Genomic DNA, 19,871 nt, shown 5'->3' with positions numbered 1-19,871 from the left:
TGGGCCCATGGCACCCTTGGCATGGCTGTGGTGCGGCCGTGCCAATCGGTGCCATGGTTCCCCAGAACGGGACTTTACGGCCGTTTTTACAAACGGTGAGAGCAGGTGTGTTTTTAGTTCGTACAAACGGCCGTAAAGGCCTTGAAAATCGGCCCATCGGCCAGTGGAGAATCGCTGCTCGCCGTAAAAAAACAGCGAGCAGCGATTCGTGTTGGCGGGCGGCCGTGGGGGGGGGGGGGAGAATAGCGGGAGGGCGTCGGACCAGCGTGGCCGTAAAAATTTACGCCGCCCGCTACTCTCCGACGCGTCGTGACTCCGGAGAATCGCGCCCTCAATATTTCCTGACCAATGAAAAGAGCAACTGTGCCCAATTTATACTCAGAACTTGTGTCACACCACTAAAGAGAAAACTCTATCCTGTTTGCCTCTGGAAATCACAGCTGGTTTCAAGATAATTTAAAAACTGCTTAATATCTGCGCTTTGTTAGTATGTGCTCCAGCAACTCATCGAGTTGATAGATAATTCTTGCGCAAGTGACATGAAGGGAGACAGGGGTGGGGGCGGGGTGAAACCACAAGACAGAGAGATGTGGCAGAAGTTTAGCATGATGGTAGTGGCCAGGCTCACTGGCTGGAAAGTCAGGAGCGAGCGAACCCTGGGGAGGCAGTGGGGGGCTGGGGACATGTAGAGGTCTTCCCCAAGGACGGCTCGTACCACCGTGGGCCCTCGGTGGGGCACAGTGTGCTCTATGAGGGGAGACACCTTCCCCTCCTCCGCACACAGGCCAGGTAACCACGTCACATTGCACACACCTCCCCCCAAATAACACGTGTAAAGTCCCAGCAGTGGCAGAAAGGAAGAGAATCTTAACATTTGAGCTAAGCCAGTTAAAGTGAGTTCAGAAAAAACATGAGTCTTGACACAGTTCCTGAATGCAAAAAATATGTCAATTAAGTTCTTAAGAGAGAACATGACACTTTGGAAGTACAAAATATGAAGGGTAAACTCAGAAAATCTAACCTCTGTGAACAAGATAGACACAAGAACAAGCTACTGGTATTTAAACGTACAGAATTACACGCAGTTCCACCATTTATAGGGCCAGGCCTGAACTTTGGTGTTTGTCTGATGATTCTTGTGCCTGTCAGTCTAGGTTCTGGGGGATGGGGTGGGGGCTGCACATAACAAACAACTTATAGTTAGCGCAAGCACCTACATGCATGAGAGTTTTCAATAAAGCTTTCAGCTTACTGCTCCTTTGTGTCTCCAAGCATTTCATTATTTCAGTGTTGGAATAGACCATCATTGATTAAAATTATACAGACAGCGATCAGAATAAAGTTGAATTCTTTAAATAAAGAAAAACAAATAAATGGCCTCAAGTGGGTCAGTAGGTAAATGGTGTCGTGTTGACCCACAACAAGCAGAAAAGGCCCAGGTTCTATCGCTAACTTGTGCTGAATTAGCTCAGTTCACCTTGAATGCTGTACAGGGGGGCTATAACTGAACTCAATGTCACTGGATTAATGAGGGAGTAAAGAAATTAGTCAGGATTGTAGATACTGCTAACAATCCAGTCACTCTGCTGCACGACGCACAATCCAAAACCTGCACCAATTATCACCATAAATCTGTCTATCGCACCAATTCATCTCCAGTGCTTTGGTACACAGGGAATCAAGAACAAATGCAAACTTTTTCCAAATTCATTTACAGGATGTGGAAATTGCTGGTTAGATCAGCATTCGTTGCCAATCCCTAGATTCAGTTTAGAAGGTGGTGGTGAGTTCCCTTCTTCAATCACTGCAGTTCCTGGGGTGTAGGTACACCCACTGTGCAGGAGGGAGTTCCAGGATTTTGCCCCAGCGACAGTGAAGGGTCGCCGATATATTTCCAAGTCAGGGTGTCGAGGGGAACCTCCAGATGGTGGGGTTCCCAGGTAATTGCTGCCCTTGTCCTTATAGATGGTCGTGGTGTTGCCAGGGGAGCCCGGCCAACCACACCCACATGTTCTGGGTTTGCCCCACACTTGCTGGTTTCTGGACAGCCTTCTCCGAGGCAATTTCCAAGGTTATTGGGGTGAGGGTGAAGCCATACCAATAGTGGCAATCTTCGGGATATCGGAGCAGCCAGAGCTACACATGAAGAAGGGGGCCAACGCCCTTGTTTTCGATTCCCTAATCGCACGCCGGAGAATCCTGCTCGGCTGGCGATCGGCAGTACCACCCAGCTGCAGACTGGCTCACTGACCTTTTGGAATTTCTCCACCTGGAGAAGATTAAGTACGCCACCCGGGGGTCAGAGGAAGGCTTCCTGGATACTTGGGGGCAGTTTGTCGGTCTTTTCCAAAATCTGTTCAAGGCCAGAAACGAGGAGTAACCTAATAAGAATTTTTAAAACACCACCAAGACAGATGAGGTCAACCAAAAGACTGCGTAACCTGGCGCGCCGGGGGGGGGGGGGGGGGGGGGGGGGGGGGGGGGGGGAGATTCCGGCGATCCCCCTCAAACAGCATGGATCCCTGATCGATTTTAAATGAGAATAAAGAGTAGAATAATTTTTTCCCGAAGCACTGGATGTGCTATAGATTCCCAGAAAAAGCAGCAAGGCTCTGTCGAAAAAGGAACTGTACAGACATTTGATTGGGACTTTATATTTTATAGATATAGGCCAAGTTAATCATTCAGATAGTTAAATGGTCCAAAATATTATCTCCCAGGATGTGGGCATTGTTGACAAAGCCAGAATTTGCTGCCCATCTCTAAGTGAGTGGCTCGCTCGGTCATTTCAGAGTCAACCACATTGCTTTGGGGCTGCAGCCACATGTGGGCCAGACCAGGTAAGGGCGGCAGATTTCCTCCCCTCAAGGACATTAATGAATCAGATGGGTTTTTAATCACAGCTTCATGGTCACGATTACTGGGACTAGTTTTATATTCCAGATTTATTAATTTAACTTAAATTCCACCACCAGCCGTGGTGGGATTTGAACCAATGTCCCCAGAGTATTAGACTGGGCCTCAGGATTGCCAATCCAGTGACATCACCAATATGCCACTGTCTCCACAGAAGGCCTTCATCTGAATAATTCCCCACCTGGACCTGAAATAAATATCATTCCCCCTCAGGGGCACTAAATACACTTGGACCAAACTAAACTGCTGGCAAAGGTATTCCATTTCAATAACTTATAAATTATTGTATCTATGGCTCATTGTTTCTATTTGTTTATTGAATTCAAATTTTACCATCTGCCGTGATGGGATTTGAACCGGGTCCTCAAGATTATTTTGCTGGATCTCTGGATTACTATTGCAGTGACAATACCACTACACCACCGCACTCCCATGAAGTCCCATTGCCCTCTGCATCTCAGCCCGCTGTCTGGAAAGCAAAATATTGGATGCTAACCAATTAACATCACCCACCCCCCACGTTTCCCATTTTTACAGGCCATATGAAATACTGCTTATAGAATCGTGCAGAACAGAAGGAGGCCATTCAGAACTTTCATAGCTGTGCACGCTCTCTGAAAGAGAATCCAATTACTCCCACTGTCAGTCAAGGCTCAGTGGTAGTCCTCTTTGTATTTGTTCAATTCCCACTCCAAAGGCTTGAGCACATATTCTGGGCTAATACTTCCCGACAGTGCTTAGGTAGTGCTGCATTGTTGGGGGGTGCCATCTTTCAGTTGAGATGTTAAACCAGGGGAGTGCTGGATGTGATGTGTCACATGGCATTATTTAGGACTGTAGAGTCTGCTGGCTGTCCAGGCCAATATTTATCCCTCAGTCAACATCACTAAAACAGATTCTCTGATCATTATCACATAGAATTCCTACAGTGCAGAAGGAGGCTATTCGGCCCATCGGGTCTGCACTAACACTCTGAAAGGGCACCCTACTTAGGCCCACACCCCCACCCTAACCCCGTAACCCCAACTAACCCATGCATCTTTGACCACTAAAGGGCTATTTTGGTATGGCCAATCCATCTAACCTGCACATCTTCAGATTGTGGGAGGAAACCGGAGCACCCGAAGGAAACCCACGCAGACATGGGGAGAAAGTGCAAACTCCACATAGTCACCCGAGGCCAGAATTGAACCTGGGTCCCTGGAGATGTGAGGCAGCAGAGCTAACTACTGTTCCACTGTGCTGCCCTATAGTGTATGTGGGAGCTAACTGTGCGCAGATTGGGTTCTATATTTCTACATATATAACAGTGACTATACTTTACAAGTGCTTAATTGGCTGTAAAGTGTTTTGGAATGCCCTGAAGCCATGATCAGTGCTTTATAAATGCAAGTTGTTCTTACTATGTCCTCCACTGCATGTCCCCAACTTTGTGAAGTGCTCTGAAGCAGTGTTGTGTGACAATCACAGTTAATTGCAAGTTGGACGAGTATTTTTTTCAGTGCTGCTCCTGTGTGGTAGTATGACTAGAGGTATTACGGTAACTAGCAATGCCAAGACACCATTGGTGGAGAAGGCACGCTGCTCATTGGCCCAATGGTATGTAACATTAGTCACCCATTGGTTAGAGCTCTAAGGTAGCTCCGCCCTGTAAGGCGGGGTATAGGAGCCCGCGTGTTCCCCACAGCTTCCTTTCTGTACCTGAGCTGCTGGGGAAACATCTTGTCTATTAAAGCCTTCAGTTTCGGACTACAACTTCACTTCTTTTTTTTTTAATAAACTATTTTATTGAGGTAGTTTTTGGCTTTGTAAACAGTTACAGACATCAACAGAAAGAAAGCAAAAAAGGCAAAAATGTACATTCAATACTTCAATCGTAACATACTGCACAAGCCCGCTCCTCTCCCACCGGTACTACCCGCCATTTTATCCCTCCTACTCTACTCTACACTACACTCTCCTCCCTCCCCCCCCCCCCCCCCCCCCCCCCCCCCCCCGCTGACGCTCACCACTCTCCCGCAAAGAAGTCAATAAATGGTTGCCACCTCCGGGCAAACCCCTGTACAGATCCCCTCAAGGCAAACTTAATTTTTTCCATACCCAGGAAACTCAACATGTCCGCAAGCCACAACTCAGTCTTCAGGGGCTTTGAGTCCCTCCACGCCAATAGTATTCGTCGCCGAACTATCAGGGAAGCAAAGGCCAAAACATCGGCCTCTTTCTCCCCCTGGACTCCCGGGTCTTCCGAAACTCTAAAAATTCCCACCCCTGGACCCATCGCCACCCTTGTTTTTAGCACCCGGGACATGACGCCCGCAAATCCCTCCCAGTACCCCCTAAGCTTAGGGCATGCCCAAAACATGTGAACGTGGTTCGCTGGTCCTCCCGCGCATCTAGCGCATTTGTCCTCTATCCCAAAGAATTTGCTCATCCGAGCCACCGTCATGTGGGCCCGGTGAACGACCTTAAATTGAATCAGCCCGAGCCTGGCACATGTCGCGGTCGAATTTACCCTACTCAGGGCCTCTGCCCACAGCCCGTCCTCCATTCCCCCGCCTAGCTCCTCCTCCCATTTAAGTTTCAGTTCCTCCGTCTGGGACCCTTCCTCCCTCATGAGCACCTTATAAATATCAGAGACTCTACCCTCCCCTTCTTCCCCCCTAGAGACTATTCTGTCTTGGATCCCCATTGGCGGGAGGCGTGGGAAAGATGGGACCTGTCTACGAACTGTAGGTACCTAAAATCATTTCCCCTTAACAGCCCAAATTTCTCCTCCAAGCTCCTCAAACTCGCAAAGCTCTCTTCCAGGAACATATCGCCCACCCTTCCCACCCCCGCCCGGCGCCATGCTCGAAACCCCCCATCCATACTCCCGGGGGCAAACCGATGGTTGTCGCAGATTGGCGCCCAAACCAACGTCCCAGTCTCCCCTACATGCCTCCTCCACTGGCCCCATATCCGCAGGGTCGCCACCACTACCGGGCTGGTGGAGTACCTGGCCGGCGGCAGCGGTAGAGGAGCCGTGACCAGGGCTGCCAAGCTGGAGCCCCTGCACGAAGCCGCCTCCACCCGCTCCCAGATAGACCCCGTACCCACCATCTACTTCCTTATCATAGCGATGTTGTTCCCACTCTCCCTCGCGGGGAGAGTCCAGACGATCAAAATGAACGTACTGCCCAGGTTCCTCTTCCTGTTTAGATCCATTCCGATCTACATCCCCAAGGCCTTTTTCAAAGTGCTGGACAAACTGCATTTTTTTCCAAATGGGTGTTAATCCTGTCCCTGAGAATTCTCTCCAATAATTTATCTACTAGCGATGTGAGGCTCACCGGCCTATAGTTTCCAGGATTATCCCTGCTACCTTTCTTAAACAGCCTTTCTCCAGTCCTCTGGGATCTCACCTGTAGCCAAAGAGGATGCAAAGATGTCAATCAAGGCCCCAGCAATTTCCTCCCTTGCTTCCCTCCCTCAGTATTCTGGGGTAAATCCCATCCGGCCCAGGAGACTTATTTACCTTAATATCTTTTAAAAGACCCGATACCTCCTCCTTTCCAATGTTAACTTCATCCAGACTGTCCACACACCCTACCCAAGAATCATCTTCCACAACGACCCTTTCTTTGGTGAACACTGATGCAAAGTACTCATTTAGTACCTCGCCCATTTTCAAAGTGCTGGACAAACTTATCATGGCGTTCGTATGGGGGGGTAAAAATGCTAGGATCCGAAAGAAGGTCCTACAAAAAACAAAATCATGGGGGGGGCTAGCCCTCCCGAATCTACAATTCTACCACTGGGCGGCAACAGCCGAGCGAGTAAGGCGATAGATCCAGGAGCCAGAAGCCGAGTGGGTGCGTGCGGAGGAGGCCTCCTGCATGGGGACCTCCCTCCGGGCCCTCGCCACGGCAGCACTCCCATCCCCACCCAAAAAACACTCCAGCAGCCCAGTGGTGACAGCCACCCTCCAATCCTGGAACCAACTGCGGCAGCAATTTGGCCTGACCAAAATGTCGGACAAGGCTCCCATCTGCAACAACCATAGGTTCACACCAGCACTGACTGACGCCACCTTCAAAAGGTGGAGGCAGGACGGGGGGACACTGACAGTCAAGGACCTATACACGGACGACAGGATCGCAACACTGGACGAACTGACAGAGAAATTTCGGCTAGCCGGGGGGAACGAGCTACGGTACCTGCAGCTCAAAAACTTCTTACGAAAGGAGACAAGGACGTACCCACAACCGCCACAACAGACACTACTGGAAGACCTACTGGACGCAAGTATCCTATAGAAAGGAAACTGTAGCGACATGTATGACCGACTGGTAGAAAGGGATGACACCGTACTGGACGCAACAAGAATGAAATGGGAGGACGACCTGGGGATTGAGATAGGGTGGGGACTCTGGAGCGAAGCACTGCATAGGGTCAACCCCACCTCCACGTGCGCAAGGCTCAGCCTGACGCAACTAAAAGTGGTACATAGAGCCCACTTAACAAGAAACCGTATGAGTAGGTTCTTCCCGGAGGTGGAGGACAGATGTGAACGGTGCCAAAGAGGCCCGGCCAACCACGCCCACATGTTCTGGTCTTGCCCCAGACTTGTGGAGTACTGGACAGCCTTCTTCGAGGCTATGTCCAAAGTGGTGGGGGTGAGGGTGGAGCCATGCCCAATAGTGGCGGTCTTCGGGGTTTCAGACCAGCCAGATCTATTCCTGGGGAGGAGGGCGGACGCCCTTGCCTTTGCCTCCCTGATCGCCCGCCGTAGAATCCTGTTTGGCTGGTGGTCAACAGCACCGCCCAGAGCTGCAGACTGGCTGTCCGACCTCTCGGAATCTCTCCAAATGGAGAAAATCATATTCGCCTTCCGAGGGTCAGACGACGGCTTCCACAGAACGTGGGAGCCATTCATGCAATTGTTCTGGGATCTGTTTGTGGCCAACGAACAAGAGGAAGAATAGTCGGGTGGCCAAGAATCAGGGGAAAATAGATGGGAATCGGGGGAGGGCTACGGGTTCGTTATGGGGGTTAGCTAAGGTCCAAAACCAAACTGTAAATAATTGCCTATAAACATGCGCCTCGGCCATATTGGGGAATGTAAAATATGTATGCCGGCTAAAGGCGGCGGCCACAGTTGTTATTATGAAGATGCTTACCTGTAAATATACATGTTAATTTTTGCGTGTTTTTTTTCTCTAATAATTTGTAATTTGTTGGATATAAAATATGAAAACTCAATAAAAAACATTTCAAAAAAAAAAAATCATAGCGATGTTGGCCACCTAGTAATAATTAATCAGACTCGGCAAAGCCAGCCCTCCCTCGCTGCGGTTCCTCTCCAGCATGGCCTTCTTCACCCGCGGGGATCTTCCCGCCCAGACAAAGCTCATGATCATCCTGTTAACTCTTTTGAAGAAGGACTGTGGAACAAAGATCGGGATGCACTGAAAAACAAACAGAAATCTAGGGAGGATTGTCATCTTTACAGTCTGCACCCTCCCTGCCAGCGACAGCGGGAGTGCACCCCATCTCCGAAACTCTCCCTTCATTTGCTCCACCACCCTGGCCAAATTTAACTTGTGCAGCCTACCCCAGTCTCGTGCCACCTGGATTCCCAAATACCGGAAATTTTCCTCAACCAGCCTAAACGGTAGCCCTCTCAATCTGTTCTCCTGGCCCCTTGCCTGTACCACAAACATTTCACTCTTGGCCGTATTTAATTTGTATCCTGAAAACTGGCCGAACTTCCTCAACATTCCCAGTATACTTCCCATCCCGGCCACTGGGTCCAACACGTACAGGAGCAGGTCGTCTGCGTAAAGACAGACCCTATGTTCTACCCCGCCCCTCACCATCCCCTTCCATCCCTCTGCGGCTCTCAGCGCAATCGCCAGCGGCTCTATGGCCAGCGCAAACAGCAGTGGGGAGAGCGGGCAGCCCTGTCTGGTCCCTCAGTACAGCCTAAAGTACTCCGACACTTCTCTGTTAGTCCTGACGCTGGCCTTCGGGGCCTGATATAATAACTTGATCCAATCCACCAGTCCCTCCCCGAACCCAAACCGTCCGAGCACCTCCCATAGATAGTCCCACTCCACCCGGTCAAAGGCCTTCTCGGCGTCCATCGCCACCACTACCTCCACCTTCCTGCCCGCCGGGGGCATCATTATCACATTAAGTAATCTTCTCAGGTTGGCAGTCAGCTGCCTACCTTTCACGAACCCAGTTTGGTCTTCCCCTATCACCTCCGGTACGCAGTCCTCCATTCTAACCGCCAGTACCTCTGCCAGGAGCTTGGCGTCAACATTAATCAGGGAGATTGGCCTGTAGGACCCGCACGCCTCCGGGTCTTTACCCTGCTTCAATATCAGTGATATAGTGGCTTGCGACATTGTCGGCGGCAGGGTCTCTCTGTCCCTTGCCTCGTTGAAAACCCTCGCCAAGACCGGGCCCACCAGCTCAGAAAACTTCCTATAGAACTCTACTGGGTATCCATCCGGCCCCGGGGCTTTCCCCGACTGCATGGCCTTTTGGCCCCCCAATACCTCCTCCACTCTAATCGGGGCCCCCAGCTCATCCACTCGCCCCCCACCTACGGTTGGGAATGTTAACCCGTCCAGAAACCTTTTCATCTCCTCCGGTTCTTCCAGCGGCTCCGAAGTATACAACTTGCGATAGAAGTCCCGGAATACCTTATTCAATCCTGCTGGGACCTCCACTTTGCGCCTCTCCCCATCCATCACTCTACTTATTTCCCTGGCCGCCTCCCTCTTCCTACGTTGCTACTCTTAACAGTCTACTAGCCTTTTCCCCATGCTCGTACACCACGCCCCTCGCCTTCCTAAGCTGTTCCAAGGCCCTACTCATGGATAGTGCCCCCAGTTCTGCCTGTAGTCTCTGCCTCTCCCTGAGTAAAACCTCCCCTAGAGACTCCGCGTGCTCTTCATCTATCCGACCCATTTCCCTGACCAATCTATCCATCTCTGCCCTGTCTGCCTTGGCTCTGTGGGCCCCAATTGAAATCAGCTCCCCCCGCACTACTGCCTTTAGCGCCTCCCACAGGGTCGCCGCTGAGATCTCCCCCGTGTCATTCACCTGCAGGTAATTTTGCATACACCTCCGAAGCCTCTCACAGATCCCCTCCTCCGACAGCAGTCCCACGTCTAGCCTCCATTGCAGGCGTTGGTAGCTCGCCCCCCCCCGATCTGCAGGTCTACCCAGTGCGGGGCATGATCTGAGATAGTAATTGCTGAATATTCCGTGTTCTTTACCTCCCCTATACAATCCCTGCTTAGTACGAAGAAATCTATCCTAGAATATACTTTATGGACGTGCGAGTAAAACGAGTAGCCCCTTCCTGTTGGCTGTCTGGCTCTCCAGGGGTTCACTGCCCCCATTTGCTCCATAAACCCTTTCAGCTCCCTTGCCATTGATGGGAGTCTACCCGTTCTGGGACATGACGGATCCAAAGCCGGGTCAAGGACCATGTTAAAGTCCCGCCCCCCATTATTAGCCTGCGAGAGTCCAGGTCCGGGATCTTCCCCAGCACTCTTTTAATGAAGTCCATGTCATTCCAGTTCGGGGCATATATATTCACCAGCACCACTCTTCTCCCCTCCAGTCTGCCCCATACCATCAGGTATCTGCCCCCCCTGTCTGCGGCTATGCCCTCCGCCTCAAATTGAACCCACTTGTTGATCATGATTGCCACCCCACTGGACTTCGAGTCCAAGTCCGAGTGGAAGACCTGGCTAATCCAGCCCTTCCTTAGCCTGGTCTAGTCAGACACTTTCAGATGTGTCTCCTGCAACATAATTACATCCGCCCTCAGAGCCCGCAAGTGCGCAAACACCCGTGCCCTCTTAACCGGCCCATTCAGTCCCCTGACATTCCAGGTGATCAGCCTGGTCAGGGGGCACATCCACTGGCTGTGATCTCTCCCCCCCCCCCCCCCCCCCCCCCCGACTCCCTTGACGAGCCAATCTGCTAGCCCGGTGACTCAACACTCCGGCACCTTCCTGTCTCATTCCCATTGTTTCCCCGTCCTCCCCCCCCCCACTCCAACCTACTGGAGCAAACTCACTGGCACAGGAAGGCATGGACATCAAGAAAACAAAAAAAACAAAAAAACCCCAACCCACGTCCTTGGCCTCCCTTCCTGACCGGCCCCCCTTCGTTACCGTGCCGGCTCCAGTGTCCTTCGCGAGCGGCACAAAAAATACAAATCCACCCAAAAAGGGAAAAACAGAAAAAAAGAGGAAAAAACAAAAACATAAGAGAAAAAACAAACCAAAAAAAAACCCAAACCAATGTCCACGAACAAAGGAAAGAGTCCCAAATGTTCCGCTTGGCACCTTTGATCCAGTAAACCGTTGACCAGCAGTCCAGGCCCATTCGGCGTACCTTCCCACGGTAATCCTCGGGCCCTAATTCGCGTCCATGGGGCCTCTTTTCGGGACCAGCCCCTGATCCCTCGTAAAGTCCATCGCTTCTTCAGGCTCGGAGAAGTAGTGGTGCTGACCCTGGTGCGTGACCCATAGACGAGCCGGGAACAGCAGACCAAACTTCACGTGCTTCTTGAACAGCACCTCCTTGACATTCCTAAAGGCTGCTCGCCGCCGAGCCACCTCCTGGCTTAGGTCCTGGTAAATGCGGAGGACACTGTTATTCCACGCGCTGCTCCTGGCGCTCTTTGCCCACCGCAGCACCCGCTCCTTGTCCACGAACCTGTGGAACGTAATCACCATCGGGCGGGGGGGGTCCGCCCGGCAGCCCCTGCCTCGCCTGCACTCTGTATGCCCCCTCCAGCTCCGGCGGTCGCGGAAAGGCTTCAGCCCCCATCAGCTGCATCAATAGGTCTGCTACAAACGCTGCGAAATCAGCTCCCACAGCCCCCTCCGGGAGGCCGACCATCCTCAGGTTGTTCCTGCAGGCTCTATTCTCCAGCTCCTCCACTCTGTCTAGTGGTCTTCTCTGCCGCTCCTTCAGCCCATCAACCTCTAGCGCCGCAACCGTCTGCGCATCCGCCTGCTCCTCTACCGCCTCTCCCAGGTCCTTAACTTTAACATCTTGCGCATCCAGCCTCTGGTTCAGCTGATCCATCGTTCTCTGGATTGGGTCTAAGCTGTCCCGCTTCAGCACTTCAAAATTGGACTTCATTACCTGGAGCATGTTATCCAGCGCCAGCTGGATTGCTGAGTCCGGGGTCCGTGTGTCCGCCATCTTAGGTTCCAGGTAAGTTTCTTCAGGTCCTTGTCTCTGTCCCTTTTTCTCTCTTTTCTTCTGCCTCCTGGACTCCCGCTGTTCCATGTGCCGCAGCCCGCTCCTCAGCACCTTCGCTGCCGCCTTCCTTCAGGCCCGTGGTCCCGCTATCGCGGGGAATCAGCCCCTAAATGCCCGCCGGAGTGAGAGCCCGCCGAATGTGCGGCTCACTCGGACATCGCTGCCACTGGAAGTCCCTACAACTTCGCTTCTGTGGTCAATTAATAATGCAACAATTTAATAGACAAGATTTTAAAGGATGGAGCTCCACATCAAGCCAGAGAGTCTACAACTCAGCCCCCACACGGCTAACGCAGCAGCAACCTTTAAGCACTGGTTAGCATGTTTCAACTGCTACCTCAGCACGGCAGAAAGCACACCTACAAGGGAGCAGAAACTACAGATCTTGCACTCAAGAGTGGGCCCGGACATCTACACGCTTATCAAGGACGCTACGGACTACGATTTGCAATGGAACTACTCAAAGGACATTATATCCGCCCAGTAAACCAAGTCTACGCCCGGCACCTACTGGCAACGAGACGGCAGAGCCCTGGTGACGAGTTCTATTGTGCGCTCCTCGTGCTGGGGAGAAACTGCAGCTGCCCACAAGTTTCGGCGAACGAACATACTGAACTATTGATCCGGGACGCTTTTGTTGCGGGTATGCAGTCCCCACAAATCGGCCAGAGACTGCTTGAGAAAAAAACTCTGGGCGTCAAGGAGGCACGGGCCCTCACCGACTTACTGGACGTGGCCTCCCGAAATACCCGCGCCTACGCCCCCGACCGCGCAGTGGCACCCTGGGAAGCGTGGAATTCCCCCTCAGCGGACTCTGAATCGCCTCAGGCCTGCGTTGCGAGACGCCCCGGCAACCCCGCTGGGCCCTGTTGCTATTTCTGCAGGCAGGCGAAACACCCCCGACACCATTGCCCAGCCCGTTCAGCAACGTGTAAAGGGTGCGGCAAAAAAGGGCCATTTCATGGCGGTCTGCCAGGCCCAGGCGGTCGCTGCAGTCCCGGGCGGCGAGTGCGGATCGCCGCTCCAACCCTCGCCACGGGCCCCGAGCAGCCCACGAACATCGGCAGCTTCCTCCCCCAGCGCCACGTCAGGCCTCCGGACGCCACTATCTTGCTCTGCCGACGCCACGTGCGGGTGATGGGCGCCGCCATTTTGTCCACCCCCAGCCATGTGCGACCAGTGGGCGCCGCCATCTTGGACCGGCTCCAAGGACCCCAGCACGGGTGACCACACACCGCCCGAGGACGATTCTGAACTCCTGCCACGATTGGCATTAGTGACCTTGGACCAGTCTCGACCCCGCACCCTTTCCACAGCGACAACGACGGTATTGATCAACGGGCACGAGACGTCCTGTCTGCTCGACTCTGGGAGCACGGAGAGCTTTATACACCCTGAAACGGTAAGGCGCTGTTCTCTTCCTGTCCACTCCGTCAATCAAAAAATCGCCCTGGCCTCTGGCTCCCATTCAGTTGCAATAAAAGGGTATTGTGTAGCAAACCTCACGGTCCAGGGAAGGGAGTTCAAGAATTACAGGCTCTACATCCTCCCCCACCTCTGCGCAGCCACACTCCTAGGGTTGGATTTTCAGTGCAATCTTCAGAGTCTAACGTTTAAATTCGGCGGCCCTATACCCCCCATCACTGTCTGCAGCCTCGCGACCCTCAAGGTCGACCCCCCCCCCCCCCCCCCCACCCCCCACCCCCCGCCTCCCTGTTTGCAAACCTCACCCCGGATTGCAAACCCGTCGCCACTAGGAGCAGACGGTACAGTGCCCGGGATCAGACGTTCATCAGGTCCGAGGTCCAGCAGATTCTGAGAGAAGGGGTCATCGAGGCTAGCAACAGCCCCTGGAGAGCCCACGTTGTGGTGGTAAAGACCGGGGACAAGAACAGGATGGTCATCGACTACAGCCAGACCATCAACAGGTTTACGCAACTGGAGGCGTACCCCCTACCCCGTATATCCGACCTGGTCAACAGGATTGCGCAGTACAAGGTCTTCTCCACGGTAGAACTAAAGTCCACCTACCACCAGCTCCCCGCCCGCACGAGTGATCGCAAGTACACTGCGTTCGAGGCGGATGGACGACTCTACCACTTCATAAGGGTTCCCTTCGGTGTCACAAACAGGATCTCGGTCTTCCAGCGAGAGATGGACCGAATGGTCGACCGATACGGTTTACGGGCAACATTCCCGTATCTCGATAATATCACCATCTGCGGCCACGATCAGCAGGACCACGGCACCAATCTCCACAATTTCCTCCAGACTGCAAAACTCCTGAACCTAACGTATAACAAGGATAAATGCGTGTTTAGCACCGACTGCCTAGCCATCCTCGGCTACGTTACGCAAAATGGAGTGATAGACCCTGACCCGGAACGCATGCACCCCCTTATGGAGATCCCCCTCCCTCAGTGCTCCAAGGCCCTGAAACTCTGCCTTGGGTTCTTCTCTTATTACGCCCAGTGGGTCCCCAACTACGCCGACAAAGCCCGTCCTCTCATCCAAACAACTACTTTCCCCCTGTCGACGGAGGCCCGCCAGGCCTTCAGCCGCATCAAAGCAAACATTGCAACGGCCACGATGCGCGCCATCAACGAGTCCCTCCCCTTCCAAGTCGAGAGCGACGCGTCTGACGTAGCTCTGGCGGCCACCCTCAACCAAGCGGGCAGACCCATGGCCTTCTTCCCGCGTACCCTCCATGCTTCCGAAATCTGCCACTCCTCGGTCGAGAAGGAAGCACAGGCTATAGAGAAGCTGTGCGACATTGGAGGCATTACCTGGCCGGCAGGAGGTTTACTCTCCTCAAAGGCCAATGGTCGGTAGCTTTCATGTTCGACAATGCACAGCGGGGTAAGATAAAGAACGATAAGATCTTGCGGTGGAGGATCGAGTTATCGACCTATAACTACGAGATCCTGTATCGTCCCGGGAAGCCAAACGAGCCCCCTGATGCCCTGTCCCGCTGCACATGTGCCAACGCACAAGTGGACCGCCTCCGAGCCCTTCGCAAGGACCTCTGCCACCCGGGGGTCACTCGTTTCTTCCATTTCGTAAAGACCCGCAACCTGCCCTACTCCATCGAGGAGGTCAGGACAGTCACTAGGAACTGCCACATCTGCGCGGAGTGCAAGCCGCACTTCTAACGTCCGAAGAAAGCGCATCTGATAAAGGCTTCCCGTCCCTTTGGACGCCTCAGCATTGACTTCAAAGGTCCCCTCCCCTCTACCAACCGCAACACGTACTCCCTCAACGTGATTGACGAGTACTCCCGCTTCCCGTTCGCCATCCCCTGCCCCGACATGACCACAACCACCATCATCAAAGCCCTCCACAGCATTTTTTCCCTGTTCGGATTTCCCGCCTACATACGCAGTGATAGGGGGGTCCTCTTTTATGAGTGACGAACTGCGTCAATTCCTGCTTAGCAAGGGCATTGCCTCGAGCAGGACGACCAGTTACAACCCCCGGGATAACGGACAGGTCAAGAGGGAGAACGGAACGGTCTGGAAGACCATCCCGCTGGCCCTACGATCCAGGAATCTGCCAGTCCCCCGCTGGCAGGAGGTCCTCCCAGACGCCCTCCCTCCACTCCATCCGGTCTCTGCTCTGCACTGCAACTAACCAAATGCCTCACGAACGTCTCCTTGTCTTCCCTTGGAAGTCCTCCTCAGGAACCGCGCTCCCGACCTGGCTGGCAGCCCCCGGGCCCATCCTGCTCCGGAAACACATGCGGGCGCACAAGTCAGACCCATTGGTCGAGTGGGTCCATTTATTCCACGCTAATCCCCAGTTCGCGTACGTGGAGTACCCCGACGGCCGACAAGATACGGTCTCCCTACGGGACCTGGCGCCCGCCGGATCCCCTGCCTAGCCCTCGCCACCAGCCCCACCCACCAACGCACCTCACTGTCGCCCCGCCCTGGAGAACCGTTTTTCCCGCCATCCCTGCCTGGACCCCCCCCCCCGCCAACCGCAGCACGCTACATATGCTCCCTTCACTGGCCATTCAACCTCCCCACCAGCGCCATCTAGAGGTCTGGACCCCCCCTCCCCGGGTCGGCCACCCTCACCAGCGCCATCTAGTGGTGTTGAAGCCACTACGGGGACTGGATCCACGCTCCCGGAGTCACAGACGGCTGCATCTCCACCGACGTCTCCGCTGAAGCTCCGTCGATCGCAAAGGACAACCAAGGCCCCCGACCGTCTGATTGTGTCGCTATGAACTGTATGTAGACCTTTTAATGTGACATGTACATGGCCAATTGTTTAATTTGCGAAACTGTATTATGTCTTTGTAAATAGTTTTGGGCCAGTGGGCAGACGCAGTATGAAAGCAGCGCAGTACCTCAACACTAGTCATACTACCAGTATGCTATTCAACCCGGGCGGACCACCAGATATAGTCGGGCGACCAAGCCGCCACCACCCCCCTGCCGGATTCTTTTTCAACAGGGGGTGAATGTGGTCGTATGACTAGAGGTATTACGGTAACTAGCAATGCCAAGACACTATTGGTGGAGAAGGCTCGCTGCTCATTGGCCCAATGGTATGTAACACCAGTCACCCATTGGTTAGAGCTGTGAGGTAGCTCTACCCTGTAAGGCGGGGTATAAGAACCCGTGTGTTCCCCACAGCTTCCTTTCTGTACCTGAGCTGCTGGGGAAACATCTTGTCTATTAAAGCCTTCAGTTTCGGACTACAACTTCGCTTCTGTGGTCAATTGATAGTGCATCATCGTGCACCATCACTACTCTCACTGGAAATGTGAGTGAAGCCCTGGCAGAATTACAGTCACAGACTGCTAGCAGCTCCGAGGAAATTCCTGGCCACCGAGTGGAACTTGGGATTCATCCATATGAGAAAATACTACGTGATTTTCAAGTGGATTCTGTGTTTCCCTGGGCTGTGACAGGTTTCATACCCATAACACTAATTATTCCAATTAGCTCCAGAATCCTGAATTTTACTCATTGCATTTGGACTGCAACAAGATGTCCGTTGAGGGACTGATAAATGAGAGTGCAGTACCTTATGTACATCAACGTCTCTCATTGCCAATTGCTTTCTCTTGAAATGTCCTGATGTACACTGTAGGACCCATTTACCAGAGTAACACTAACCCCATCAGGACATGCTCCTCGAAGGTGGTGAGAATCCTGATGTGTGCCACACTACTGCCAGTCTGGGCCCTCTGCTGGCGATTGTGGGAGTGCTGTTCCAGAGGAGACACAGAGGGGGCATCGTTAGCCATACGCATGGTTCACTGTGGTGGGAGGGGGTGGTTGAAGCGGGGGGGAGGGCGCTCCCGTCGGGATGGAAAGATCCCGACGGGGGAGTGGGTTTGATGTCTACTCACTTGTGCTGCCCGGTGTAGGTCATTGGCCTTCTTTCTGTACTGGAGGCCAGTCCTCCTGGTCTCACACCCCGAGTTCACTGCCACCGCCACCTCATCCCAGGCAGCACTGACTGCCCTATGGCTGATACTCCTGGACACTCGGGAGAACAGGAAATCCCTCCAGACCTCCACAGTGTCTCGCAGCTTCCCCATATCTTGGGGCAGGTCTCCTCTGCGCCATTGTTACAGGTTGGCTGGGGTTGGCTGAGCAAGTGCAGTTTAAGTGCTGCTCCACCCTGTTAACAGGGGGGACGGCTGGCGAGGGCCATGCCAACGAATCAGCTGTCGAGCCTTCATTTGCGGCGAGGCGCCCGTGAAGCCTCATTAAATGGACCGATTATCATTGAATAGCGTTGTCAGCCTCGGTGGGCCGAGTGGCGGGATGTCCCCGGCAATTTCCGCTCGCTGCAATACTTCAAACTTTTTGCAGGGCACCGCGCCCCGAGAATTCTTTTTAGCACTGGCGATCTCAATTCAGTGATCGGGGCACCATTTTGAAAGGGTGCCCTGATGTTTAAGTGAGCTTGTGGGTCCCCCACACTCCAACCCATTGGATAGTGTCACCCCCCACACACATGGGCATTACCCACACCCCCCCCAAGTGAGGACACCCCGCTCTGGGGTCCCTGGGGGTCCCCCCTGTTCAGACGCCCCCACGCCCCATTACAGGCCCATCGCCCTCCAGGACTCCCATGCGTCACCCCCCTCCCAAACCTCTAGAGGCCCCTACTTAACAGTCTTGCACCCCCGCACCCTTCATATCCTCCTCCACCCCCCTTTCATGGACATGGCCCCCCTCGGCACCTGAACATTGGCAGTGCCACCCGGCACCCAGGCACCCTTGCCCTGCCATCCTGGCACCCGGGCAGTGCTCCTGCCAGATAGGCAGCGCCACCCAGATACCTTGTCAGTGCCAGGGTAGCAGTGTCAAGGTGCTAGCTGGGCAGTGCCAAGGTGCCCACATTCCAGGAGAAAGGCCAGGGAGCCACCCTGCACTGTGCCTGACCACCCAGCGGTCTCTTATGGCCCGCGAAAGCCACCGGGTGCTATTCTGTCTGGTTCACATTTGTATGGATCAGTGCTGAACAGCACCCGGCTGCGGATTCGTTGGGGAGGCTGATAGATCCCGGGAGGCCGGTGGATATCGGGTAAGCTCGCCAAAGTCAGTTTGGGCGAGATCCTGACTTCGACACCTCACGTGACTTGGGTGTTTCCCCCGAGGCAAGAAGGCTGCCAGGAAGCCCGCGAGAGGCCTCTCCCGGGACTCACCGGCCGCACCGCGCTCGACCAACAGCGCAACGTCGCCAGTGGATCGCGGCCAAAGATCATCAAAGCAATCATAAGCTGTGAACTCTGTATTTTGCCATTTATCACTGAATCTTATCTTGGCTTAAAGTTAACTTTCTCTACTGTGCAACTGTAATTTTGCGTGCAAAAGTTATGTGTGTGTGAAACCTGGGACCTGTGTTTACCTGTTTAAATATTTTTTACTTCTTTACCTAGTTAGGCTGTTAGGTCAATAAAACCTGACCCTTTTGAGTTTAAACTCAAGAAATCCTGTTGAACTTAATTGCAATCAGCACATAAATGGTTAAGTACTGACACCGAATTGATACCATCATCCATATAAATTTAAAAACCATGTTATGATCATTCGAGGAGTGGGAAAGAAAGGACGAGTCTGGCATCTGTCCTGTTCATAACAATAGCACCTTCAACACAATAACACATTTCAAGGAGCTCCGCGCGCACCCTGTAAAATTTATCAGAAGGTAGACAATAGGTAAACACTCATCTTCGGGCAGTGGAGAGCACCGGACCTGTGAGGGACCTGCGAGGGACACTCTTCTGGGAGAAGCAGATAGATAAAGGGTGCTCAAGACTTAGGGCCCTCACTCACCTTCAGACAGCAGAGAGCACCGGACCTGCACCCACTGTTTAGTTGGTACGCTGAGTTTGAAAAGTCCAAGAGTGATATCACAGGAAAGCCATAAGCAGATTGTTGCTGAGTAACTGATACTAGGGACCATCTTTAAATAGCTGAGACATAAATAACTTTTATTTTCATAAATTTTAAGTACCCAATTCTTTTTTATCCAATTTAGGGGCAATTTAGCATGGCCAGTCCACCTACCCTGCACATCTTTTTGGGTTCTGGGCATGATACCCATGCAGACACGGGGAGAATGTGCAAACTCCACAGGGACAGTGACCTGGGGCCAGGTTCGAACAGGGTTCCTCGGCGCCTTGAGGCAGTAGTGCTAACCAC

General features: G+C 53.1%; 1 protein-coding gene across 1 annotated transcript in view; it reads right to left on the bottom strand.

Moving 5' to 3' along the window:
• The window catches only part of mthfs (5,10-methenyltetrahydrofolate synthetase (5-formyltetrahydrofolate cyclo-ligase)), a 99,157-nt gene that overhangs the window by 62,679 nt on the left and 16,607 nt on the right, over positions 1–19,871 (bottom strand). The window lies entirely within an intron of this gene.

Source organism: Scyliorhinus canicula, chromosome 12 (genome assembly GCF_902713615.1).
Source record: "Scyliorhinus canicula chromosome 12, sScyCan1.1, whole genome shotgun sequence".
Classification (NCBI taxonomy): Eukaryota; Metazoa; Chordata; class Chondrichthyes; order Carcharhiniformes; family Scyliorhinidae; genus Scyliorhinus; species Scyliorhinus canicula.
The sequence above is the reverse complement of the archived record's forward strand: the minus strand, read 5'-3'. Positions and strand labels throughout refer to the sequence as shown.